Source organism: Juglans regia, chromosome 11, assembly GCF_001411555.2.
Source record: "Juglans regia cultivar Chandler chromosome 11, Walnut 2.0, whole genome shotgun sequence".
Taxonomy (NCBI): domain Eukaryota; kingdom Viridiplantae; phylum Streptophyta; class Magnoliopsida; order Fagales; family Juglandaceae; genus Juglans; species Juglans regia.
In genome coordinates this window covers 5,947,375-5,959,393 of record NC_049911.1, presented here as the reverse complement: position 1 = coordinate 5,959,393, position 12,019 = coordinate 5,947,375, and the positions used below count along the sequence as shown (strand labels likewise).

Below are 12,019 nucleotides of genomic sequence, written 5' to 3'. Positions count from 1 at the left end.
AATGCAGAGGTCATTGAGAAAATATCGGAGCCATGTAAGTTCACAAACTACGGCAGCCATAGCTCTGTATTATGATTCAGCCGAGTATCGCGAGATAGTGTTCTGCTTCTTCGATTTCTAGGCAACGAGAGATTGACCAATGAACATGCAAAAGCCAATTGTTGATCGTCGTGTGTCGGGGCAATTGGCCCAATTAGCATTTGTGTAGGTTGTGATTTTTAATAGTGAATTGGCGGGAAAGATGATTCCTTGGCATGGTTTAATTTTGAGATACCAAATGACCTTAATGAGAGCATCATAGTGAGGTATTCATGGGGCTTCCATGAACTGACTTAGAAGATTCAGCTATAATTGATGTCAAGCCATGTGTTTGTTAGATAAAGTAACTTACCAACCAATTTCCTATACAGAGTAGGATCATGAAATAAGGCTCCTTCCTCCTTTTGGAGTTTGATATTCGATTCCATTGGTATGGGTGAGGGCTTGGTGGCGAGCATGCCAGTCTCGGATATGATATCCAAGGTGTATTTACGTTGACAAATTTGAATTCCTGCCTTTGATCGAGCGATTTCCATACCAGGAAATATTTGAGTGAACCCATATTTTTTATCTTGAATTTGGTGGATAGGAAGTGCTTGACTTCATCGACTGATTTATGGTTTGAACTCATCAAAATAACGTCGTCAATGTAGACCAACAAAGCTATAAATGATGATGCCGTGTGTTTGATGAACATACTGTAGTCTGACTTGGACTGCACGAAGCCAAATTCAGCAAGGGAAGATGAAAGCTTTAGGTTCCATTGGCAGGATGCCTGTCGGAGACCATAAATACTTTTGTGTAGTTTGCATACTTTGTTTGCATGTGTGGAAGCAAGGCCAGGAGGAAGCCGCATATAGTTCTACGTCAAGTTCTGCATATAAGAACGCATTATTTACGTCCAATTGCTGTAAGTCCCACCCCTTTATGGTAGCCACAACAAGGAGAGTGCAGATAGAGACCATCTTAGCAACCAGTGAGAACGTATCATGGAAATCAATACTTTCACGTTGAGTGAAGCCCTTCCAGCCAATCTCGCTTTAGCACGTTCAATGGAGCCGTCTACTTTGAATTTGTACTGGTATACCCATTTGTAATCAATCGGCTTCTTGCCAGGAGGTAAATCGACGATGGACCATGTCTCATTGAGCTCTAGAGTAGTGAGTTTCTACTCCATTGCCTTACACCAGATGAGATTTTTGAGGGCTTGAATGTGTGATGTTGGTTCGGTGTGGACAGAGATGGAAGCTGTAAATGCTTTGAATGATGGTGATAAAAAATTGTAAGACAACACAGAAGATAGAGGAAAAAGAATGTTTGAACCCATGCTGTTGGTGGACCTAGTAGCTTCCAACTCGGAATAGGACGGAGATGGAGACAGTGCATTATAATGGAATTCTTTGAGGTAGGCAAGGGCGGTTCAAGTTTTGGTGGATCGTCGTGAGGGTAATGATGGAAAGGTATTTGTGAGGGAGGGTAATTTAGTTGGTGTAATGTTGGGATTGTCAACGAGCGGTGTAGAATCGAGGTGCACAGGAGGTGTTTGATGGGAGGTGTCAATAAGTGGCGTGGGAGAGTTAAGCGGAGGGAGGTATGGAAGTCTTGGGGTTCGATGGGAAGTGTAGAATCGAGGTGCACATGAGGTGTTTGATGGGAGGTGTCAATAAGATGCGTGAGTGAGTTAAGCGGAGGGGAGATATTCAAGTCTTGGGGTTCGAGGTTGGATTGTTTGAGAGGGAAAATATTTTCATGAAATATAACGTCACGAGAAAGGAATATTTGGTTTGTGGTGGTGAGGAGTTTGTATCCCTTAACTCCATAAGGATAGTTGATAAACAAGCACTTTCTGGCGCGGCCATCAAATTTGGAACGGCCATGGGTTAATGTGAAGGCAAAACAAAGGCATCCGAATGTTTTGAGGTGGGAATATGATGGTTTTTTGATATAGAGCATTTCAAATGGAGACTTGCCTTGAAGGTTTGGAGAAGGGTTTTGGTTGATTAAGTAGACGACAATGTTGATGAATTCCATCCAGTATTTTATAGGTAGGTCTGATTGAAATTTCAATGATTTGGCAATGTTTAATATGTGCAGATATTTATAATCAGTGAAGGCATTTTTTTTGGGAGTGGCGACACATGTAAGTTGATGCAATTTTCCTTTGGAATCATAGAATGAGGGCATATTAAACTCGGCACCATTATCAGATCTGATTGTTTTGATTTGTGTGTTGAATTGAGCAGCCATAAGGGAAAAGAAATTTTGAATGGATGTGTGACCTTCAGATTCATTTCAGAGTAAATATATCTAGGTGTATATGGTGAATTGGTCCACAATTGTAAGGAAGTATTTGACATCATTGTGAGCTTGGATCGGATTAGGGCCCCAATTGTCAACAGAAATTAAGTCGAATGGTTTGGAAGTTGTGGTATTTGATTGAGGAAATGAGAATTTGTGCTGCTTTGGGAGTGGGCTTTGAACTTGACTTCTGAATATCATTCAATACATGTTTTGTTATGGAACTATGTCCAAGTCTGTAATGCCATAGTGTGAACTCATCAAATTTTGAAACATGTGTAGTGTTAACATAGCTGGAACAGAAAGTAGAAAAAAAAGATTGTAAAGCCGTGGGATCTGGTCTGGTATTGTGGAGGTGATAGAATCCATTATGCATTGTCCTTGTGCCAGTCGTCTTCCAGCATGAAAGGTCCTGAATATGACGAGTTAGAAGAAAAAATAAGACAACAATTTGAATGAGTGGACAAAGATTTGGCAGAGAGTAAATTGAATGAGAAAGCAGGTACACAAAGCACATGTTTGAGAATGAGTTGGTCAGAAAGATTGATATCACCAACGTGTATGGCGGGTATTGTGGTGCCATTCGGAAGTTTGATCGTGTGTGAGATGAGGGTTACATTATGATTGAAAAGAGTGGGGCTACAGATCAAGCATGATCTGTAGCTCCAGTGTCTATTATCCAGGAGTGTGTGGATTTTGTGATGGTGTGTCATGTGTTTGTAGAATTGTAACAAAGAATACCAGAAACAGGGGAAATTGCAGAGGTTGATGAATTTGAACAAGCATGATTTGTAGCAGATGTAGCGGCTGGAAGTTGAGGAGATTGGAGTAAGGCAAGGATGCGGGCGTACTGTTCTTGAGTATTACGTGAGCCATTGCCGGTTTGTTCCTATTCAAGTGAAGATTGATTAGCATATGATTTAAATTTGGAATTATTTATGTGACCTAGAGGAAATCCATTTAGTTTGTAGCACTTGTCTCTGGTATGTTCTGGTATGCGACAATGGGAACACACATGGAGATTAGGATTTGCTTTGAAGTATCGTTGCAATGAGTGTCCCTGGATGTTGCAGTGAGTACAAAACAATCGATGTTTACGTGAGGAGGATTGATTGCGTTGATCAGGTCCTCTTGCTACCATTGCAATCGGTGCTGGAGGGTAATTAAGTTGTCTACGCCTTTCCTCTTGTTGTATAAGAGATAAAACTCGATTTAACGCTAGAAGAGGATCATAGAGTAAGATTTGTGCTCGAACGACGTCAAATGATTCATGCAGTCCCATGTGGAACTGCATAACCTTACTTCGGTGAGTGTAATCCATCAGGGTCTTCATTGCTCCACACTTAGAGGAAGGCATGAATTCATATATTTCCAATTCATTCCGGAAACTTTTGAGTTTATTATAATATTGGATAACCAATTCATCATCTTGAGTAAGTGCTGAGATCGATTTAGTGAGTTGAAAAATTCGTGGAGCGTTTTGATTGAAAATCGCTTGCGGAGATAATTCCAAATAGCTGCGGCAGTGGTTGCATGAGTGATGCTTGCTCTATGTTCAAACCCAACATAGTGTTGAATCCAAGCAATCACCATATCATTGCAACGTTCCCAAGCAGCATAGAGAGGATATGAAGCATCTGATGGTTTGAGAATTTTGGCATCAATGAATCCCAATTTGTTTTTGATATTCAAGGCTTGGCGCATGATCCTTGCCCAAGTTAGAAATATTTCTGTGGTTTGAAGGTCTGGAACTAGTGGAGAAGAAGCTCCTTCCCCGGGATGGATGTAATAGGGACTAGTTGGGTGGTGAGGGTTGGTCTCAGGATTGGAGGACTTATTTTATCGTTGGTTGGAGGGGTTTCTGTCGTGGCTCATGATACCATATTAATAGTGGTGCGAAGAATGAAAATGGAAGAACAGAGCACGAAGAAGATGAAGACAATATAAAGCTGAAATTGAAATAACTGAATTATATTCAAATATTTTGTGTCTACACAAGCTATGTGCTGCTATTTATAGATGACGAAAAGAGTCGGGCTACTTTGCCGCTCAGAGTAGCCCGCTCTACTTGACCACTAGTTTGCTTTTAATTTTTTTTTCATTTTTCTATTTACATTTTTTTAATATATTTAAATATTTTTAAAAAATAAAAAAATATACCAATTAGGGCTGCAAACGGGCCGGTCCGGTCCGGCGATGGACCGAAACGGTCTAAGTCTCGGTCCGGTCTAAAATATGGACCGGACCGGACCGGTCTAAGTCTCGGTCCGGTCCGGTCCGGACCGAAACGGTCGGTCCGTTCGGTCCGACCGGACCGTTAATCACCCATAATACCAATATACTTAAAATCACTTCCTTAATCACTAATTAAAAATAAAAAATTAAATTTTTTTTTACCTAACGGTCAAGTAGAATGGTACATCTTAAGAGGTAAAGTAGCTTTTTTCTTACAAAAATAGAATGAAATAATAATAAATGAACAAAGAATAATTGACAGCACATAATGCATGACGGGATAGCCTCGTGTATCTTTATTAGGTGGAACCGTGGGCATCGTTTGTCTAATTGCATCCTTTAATTTTAACAGTATCTGGCCTCAATTTTCTGCTCATTATAACAGTCTCTGGCCTCGATTTTCTGCTCATTATAATTTAGTATGCCATTGATGTACGCCATAAGCACAACCGTCATGGAGCTCAAGAAGACTCTGATGTCTCTTTTTTTCCTCTTTTTTTATTATTTTTTTAATATATATATTTTTATTTTATTTTATTTTATTTTTTTAAATATGATCACAGACCGGTATACATTCGAGTAATCTGGTTAATTTGGAAATGCCAATATTACGTACATGACCGGAATTACTACTTCTCTCCACTTATAACATTCTCATTAGATTAGTTAAATTTATCTCTAAAATTTAATTAATATCACACTTTTTTACATTTATCTATTTTATTTAAATTTAATCTCTATATTAAATTAACCATTCACTCTCTATATAATAATAAAATATTATTAAATTAATAATTTTTTTATTTAATTTATTTATATCACATTTTATAATTCTACTAATTTAATATTAATAATAATTATATTTTAATTAAATTAATATTTAAAAAATCATATTTTCAAATATCATTTAATGCTAATAAAAAAAATTAAGATTAAACTTAATTAGAGTGAGAAATTATTATTTTAATGTTTGGTGAACCAATTGTGGTTCTCTATATTTGACTAATCAGTATAGTAAAAATTTAAATTATTTTAGAGATGACCAATCTAATATAGAGTCTTTTTGATACAAATTATCTAAATTTTAACTAATCTTCTCATTTGACCAAGCCAATAAAGATGCTCTTACTTGGAGATGACATGCATGCATCCTGCAGGCTACACAATATTGATAACTAGACCACGCGCGTACGTACCACTGATAATGTAATTAAGCTCATTCAATCCTTCACATGCTACCTTTTTAGTTTTCGATCTATTAACGTACGCGTACGTGCGCAACGTCGCGTCCTATTCTACAAGTTCGAGCATTCACTTTCTTATAAAATTTCTTATAATTTAATTAAAAATGATACTTTCTATAATGTTTTTCTAATTTTTATCCATCTTTTAAAAATATTCTATATCTCAATCTTTATCATTTCTCAATTATATTAAAATAATATTTTTTTATTCTTTCTTTATTACTTTTTTTTCTCACTTCCATTTACAAATTTAACTACTTAATATTTTTTCTTATGTTTTAAACTATTACTATAATAAATATTTTAAACAAAAATTTAAATTATTATTTTACGGGTTTGATAATATTTTTAAAATTATTATTTTTATATTTTAGTAATTATTTAAAACTATAATAAATATGAGTATAAGAGAAAATATAATTGATTAGAAGATGAATGTATTTTATTTATTAGAATAAAATATTAATAAAAGATGATTTAGGGGATGAATAGTAGTTCTCTATATTTAGGGAACTACTGTTCATCCCCTAAACCAAAATCCTAAAATAGGGAATAGGATGAGATGGGGTTTTTGAACTTTTCCCTATACTATTCCCTATAATTTAGAGATAATAGTGATATAGGGATGCGGATGAGGATGCTCTTTAGAGCATTCACATTGGGTTCCCTATAAAATTCCCTATAATTTAGCTAAAAATGCCACTTCCTATAATTTTTTTTCTAAATTTATCCATCTTTCAAAAATCTTCTATATCTCAATCCTTATCCTTTCTCAATTCTATTAAAATATTATTTTTCTATTCTTTCTTTATTACTTTTTTTTCTCACTTCCATTTACAAATTTAATTACTTAATATTTTTTTTATGTTTTAAACTATTACTATAATGAATATTTTAAACAAAAATTTAAATTATTTTTTTACGAGTTTGATAATATTTTTAAAATTATTATTTTATATTTTAGTAATTATTTAAATTATTTTTAAAATTATTATTTAAAACTATAATAATTATGAGTATAAGAGAAAATATAATTGATTAGAAGAAGAATATATTTTATTTATTAGAATAAAATATTAATAAAAGATGATATAGAGGATGAATAGTGGTTCTCTATATTTAGGGACCAGTGTTCATCCCCTAAACCAAAATCTTAAAATAGGGAATAGGATGAGATGAGGTTTTTGAGCTTTTCCCTAAATTATTCCATATAATTTAGAGGCAATAGTGATATAGGGATGCGGATGAGGATGCTCTTTGGGATGTGAATTTAGAGCATTCACATTGGGTTCCCTATAAAATTTCTTATAATTTAGTTAAAAATGATACTTCCTATAATTTTTTTCTAAATTTTACCCATCTTTTAAAAATTTTCTATATCTCAATTCTTATCCTTTCTCATTTCTATTAAAATAATATTTTTCTATTCTTTCTTTATTACTTTTTTTTTCTCACTTCCATTTACAAATTTAACTACTTAATATTTTTTCTTATGTTTTAAACTATTACTATAATGAATATTTTAAACAAAAATTTAAATTATTATTTTACGGGTTTGATAATATTTTTAAAATTATTATTTTTATATTTTAGTAATTATTTAAAACTATAATAAATATGAGTATAAGAGAAAATATAATTGATTAGAAGATGAATGTATTTTATTTATTAGAATAAAATATTAATAAAAGATGATTTAGGAGATGAATAGTAGTTCTCTATATTTAGGGAACCACTGTTTATCCACTAAACCAAAATCTTAAAATAGGGAATAGGATGGCCGGATGGGGTTTTTGAGCTTTTCTCTAAATTATTCCCTATAATTTAGAGATAATAGTGATATATGGATGTCGATGAATAACTATATGAATTATGTTGTAGATTTGTTTTAAATAATTTATTAATTTCGAATTTTCTAATAAAACCTCAAAATGCACTTCTATTCAATAAATATATTATTATAATAATGATTTATTGATTATTTTATTTTAATCACAAATAATTTTTTTTTTATTCTGTGAAATTCTTTTTATTATTTATGTCAAAAAGTAAAGATATGAGTTTGAAAACTTCAGAGGTAAAATAAAAATGTGAAATTAACCGAACTATATCATTCGTATAGACCAGATGAGATATCTGGCAAATCAAACCGATATCTGGCCGGCTCACTGGCACGAACAAATTTTTTATAAAGGGATATATATATATATATATATATATATATATATATTTATACCCTTAAATATTATTTAAAAAAATCATAAAATCACTAAATAATTCTTCTTTAATTATTAAATAAATAAAAAATTATGGTAACCAAACATCCCGTGAATCTAGCATTTAAAAAAAAAAAAAAAAAGGGTCTGTCATTTAATTATATTACGTCTCTCAACGGCAGTTATTATCTCCATCCAATCTGACCTAAGGTACTCCGCCCATTATACCCCACCATTTTTTGTCGCTCACAATTACATCACGTCTACCTCTGCTACCTCTTTTATTTTTCTGACCTACTAAGGTACGAGGATTTAGCTTCCCGCACATGCAATAATTCACTCAGAGGAATTGAAAAAAAATAATCTTTTATCTAATATTTTTTTGTAAAGAATGATCTAAATATTAAATGTTAAAAAAAAATATAAATACATTAACCGTAACACTTCGGACTGTATTTAAAGAGAGACAGATAAGAACATGAGCTCAGAGATCAATACCACCAAACTGGACCCCATGGTTGATGATCAGCCTAAGAAGCTTCACATAGCCATGTTCCCATGGCTGGCCTTCGGTCACATAATCCCGTTCTTAGAGCTCAGCAAGCACATAGCTCGAAAGGGTCATCATATTTCTTTCATTTCTACTCCTAGAAACATTGAACGCCTCCCAAAGATCCCACTAGATCTAGCAGCTTTCATAACTTTTGTGAAGTTGCCCTTGCCCCACGTGGAGAACCTCCCAGAAAATGCAGAGGCCACCATGGATGTACCGCGCCACATAGTTCCATACCTTAAGATCGCTTTCGACAGTCTCCAGGAACCTTTGTCTCGTTTTTTGGAAACCTCCACTCCCGATTGGATTGTATATGACTTTGCCCCCCATTGGTTACCACCAATTGCTATTAAGTTATGCATCTCACGGGCGTTCTTCAGTGTTTTCAGTGCATCGTGTCTAGGTTTCTTTGGACCACCAGTAGAGTCGAGTGTGATGGAAGATGCTATATATCCAAAGGGCACGAGGATGGAGCTTGAGCGTTTAACCGTACCTCCCAAATGGATTACCTTTCCAACAAAAGTAGCGTTTCCGCTCTTTGTGGCAAAGGAAGTAATTCATGGCTTCTATGAAGAAAATGCTTCTGGTATTTCCGACTGGTTTCGTTTCAGTAAAATGGCGTTAGGAACCGAAGTCATGGCTGTTAAAGCTTGCATGGAGGTCGAAGGTGAGTGGTTGAAACTTATCGGAAAGCTTTTTAATTGTCCTGTTATTCCGGTCGGCTTATTGCCACCGTCGGCGGAAGATCAAGTTGTACATGACGATCACAACGATAACACTTGGGGAACCATTGTCAAGTGGTTAGACAAGCAAGAGAAAGGGTCAGTGGTTTACGTAGCATTTGGAAGTGAGACCAAACCAAGTCAAGAAGACTTCAAAGAGTTGGCTCTAGGGCTAGAGCAATCGGGTTTGCCCTTCTTTCTTGTTCTAAGAAAGCAAAACCTCCCGGAAGGTGGAGAAGACTCGGATGATCATATACCTGAAGGATTTGAGGAGCGAATCAAAGGTCGTGGGATTGTTTGGCGGGGTTGGGCGCCTTAGGTTAAGATATTAGGTCACGAGTCAGTTGGGGGTTACTTTACACATTGCGGTTGGAGTTCTGTGACAGAGGCATTCCAGTTTGGACGTCCTCTTATTATGTTGCCCATGTTTGGGGACCAAGTACTGAATGGCAAGCTTTTGGAGGAGATGCAGACAGGAGTGGAGGTACCTAGAAATGAGCAGGACGGGTCATTTAGCAGGGAGTCTGTGGCCAAGACACTAAGGTTGGTGATGAAGGATGCAGAGGGACAGATTTATAGGGATAAAGCTAAGGAGATGATGACCAACTTTGGAGACAAGCAACTCCAGTACCGATATGTTGACAAATTCGTTGAATTTCTTGTGAACCACAGGCACGTGATGTTCGCTACCAAGGGTTAGAAAGTGGGCAAAGTACAGTAAAAGTTTCCTCTTAAGTTTCAGTTAAATAAGTTTGCATGAACTTCACCAACAAACCCCCCCTCTTTCTTTTTTTGTCTGTTTGTTTTTCTGGAATTCTGTGTTGAAGATGCTTCTTCTGTTCGTTTTAAGTTTAAAATAAAGAAGGACATAAGGCAGTGCCCGTTACCGTTACAATTTGTACGTGTTTCTCCGGTAATAAATAGACTTCCTTTATGGAAAAAAAAAACAATGTAAAATGGGTTGAAAAACGGAAAGATAAATTAATAGCATGTACGATATTAATTTACTTTGTAAACTAGAGAACAAAAGAAAATCATAAGTATGCTGTAGAAAAAGAGAACTGGCATTGAGGCACGAGAAGATAGGCAAACAAAAGGGAAAAAGTTTCAAGATCAGTCAAGGAGGCCTGATTCGACTCTTAGGACTGGACGAGCTGTACGTATCTTCTCCTTCTTCCTCGTACGAGGTAACAGATGAGGAAAAATATGAATGTTGAGAGTCTGTATAAACACTCTTCGCAAACAGTACTGTCTCTGGCCTCGATTTTCTGCACTACAAAGATCATTATAATTTCGTATGCCATTGATGTGCGTATGCCATAAGCACAACCATCATCATGAGAGCAAATTAATTAGCATGAGTCATCCAATCAACTATGGATCGTCAGAGATCATGGAGCTTAAGAAATCTTTGATCTCTATTTTTTTCTTCTTTTTTTTCTAAAAATATATATATATATATATATATATATATGATCACAGACAGGTCTACATTTGAGTAATCAAGGTGCACATGAGGTATGGAAATCTTGGGGTTCGATGAGAGGTGTAGAATCGAGGTGCACATGAGGTGTTTGATAGGAGGTGTCAATAAGTGGCATGGGTGAGTTAAGCGGAGGGGAGATATGCAAGTCTTGGGGTTCGATGTTGGCTTGTTTGAGAGGGAAAATATTTTCATGAAATATAACGTCAAGGGAAAGGAATATTTGGTTTGTGGTGGTGTCTAGGAGTTTGTATATCTTAACTCCATAAGGATAGCTGATAAACAAGCACTTTTGGGCACGAGCATCAAATTTGGAACAGCCATAGATTAATGTGGAGGCAAAACAGAGCCATCCGAATGTTTTGAGGTGGGAATATAATGGTTTTTTGATATAGAGCATTTCAAATGGAGACTTGCCTTGATGGTTTGGAGATGGGGTTTGGTTGATTAAGTAGACGGCAGTGTTGATGAATTCCATCCAGTATTTTATAGGTAGGCTTGATTGAAATTTCAATGCTTTGGCAATGTTTAATATGTGCCGATGTTTACGCTCAGCGAAGGCATTTTGTTGGGGAGTGGTGACACAAGTAAGTTGATGCAATGTTTCTTTGGAATCATAGAATGAGGGCATATTAAACTCGACACCATTATCAGATCTGATTGTTTTCATTTGTGTGTTGAATTGAGTAGCAACAAGGGTAAAGAAATTTTGAATGGATGTGTGAGCTTCAGATTTATTTCGGAGTAAATATATCCAGGGGCATATAGTGAATTGGTCCACAATTGTAAGGAAGTATTTGACATCATTGTGAGCTTGGATCGGATTAGGGCCCTAAATGTCAACAGAAATTAAGTCGAATGGTTTGGAAGTTGTGGTATTTGATTGAGGAAATGAGAGTTTGTACTGCTTTGCGAGTGGACTTTGAACTTGACTTGTGAATATCATTCAATACTTGTTGTGTCATGGAACAATGTCCAAGTCTGTAATGTCATAGTCTGAATTCATCAAATTTTGAAACATGTGAAGTGTTAACATAGCTGGAACAGAAAGTAGAAAAAAAAGATTGTAAAGTCGTGGGATCTGCTCTGGTATTGTGGAGGTGATTGAGTCCATTATGCACTGTCCACATGCCAGTCGTCTTCCAAGATGAAAGGTCCTAAATATGACAAGAGTTAGAAGAAAAAATGAGACAACAATTTGAATGAGTGGACAAAGATTTGGCAGAGAG

At 35.6% G+C, this 12,019-nt stretch overlaps 1 pseudogene; it reads left to right on the top strand.

Annotated features, from left to right (window-relative positions):
* Window positions 1–8,516: 8,516 nt before the first annotated feature.
* On the top strand, window positions 8,517–10,190 carry LOC108990645 (annotated as a pseudogene).
* The last annotated feature ends 1,829 nt before the right edge of the window (window positions 10,191–12,019 follow it).